The following is a 584-nucleotide window of genomic DNA, read 5'->3' as shown; positions in this document are numbered from 1 at the left end:
GGGTGGGGGATGGGGGGATGTGATACTCTTTAATTATATTTTGTTAATATTTTACGTATCTGTATCCCACATATACACAATATAAAAACCCTGATTCACTTCCAACCCAAGAAGTATGTGTAATTCCTTCCACACTTCGGCTGAATCAATTCAAAATTTATCCCCTTTCGCCCTCTTCTATAACGCAACATGCATTCACCAGCGTACATCGACCCAAGCAGCCGTACCTTGACAACGTGCAAAGCAGCGTTCCTACACACGCGGGCGACGAACTCCGCGCTGTCACACAGGTCTGCCGGCTCGCAGGCCGCCGTCAGCCGTTGGTTCCACTTCCTCCAAAAGTACTGCTGACTCAAGTGGGTCACCTGCTGCGGATGGGCGTCCCAGCGGCAGTCGAGGATTTCCTGCAGGTACTGGAGGGCTTCGAGGGGGCCGCCTTCGGTGCGGGAAACGAAGCCATGGAGCGGCTCGTAGCTGCGGCAGAGTGGGGAAAAGGACTGAGTTCATTATCAATCTCCATGAATTCATATATTTTAAGCGAATTAGATAATCAACATTTTTCATAAAATACAAGAGAATGACAT

Source organism: Penaeus monodon, chromosome 32 (genome assembly GCF_015228065.2).
Source record: "Penaeus monodon isolate SGIC_2016 chromosome 32, NSTDA_Pmon_1, whole genome shotgun sequence".
Lineage (NCBI taxonomy): Eukaryota > Metazoa > Arthropoda > Malacostraca > Decapoda > Penaeidae > Penaeus > Penaeus monodon.
Note: the sequence above shows the minus strand (reverse complement) of the source record.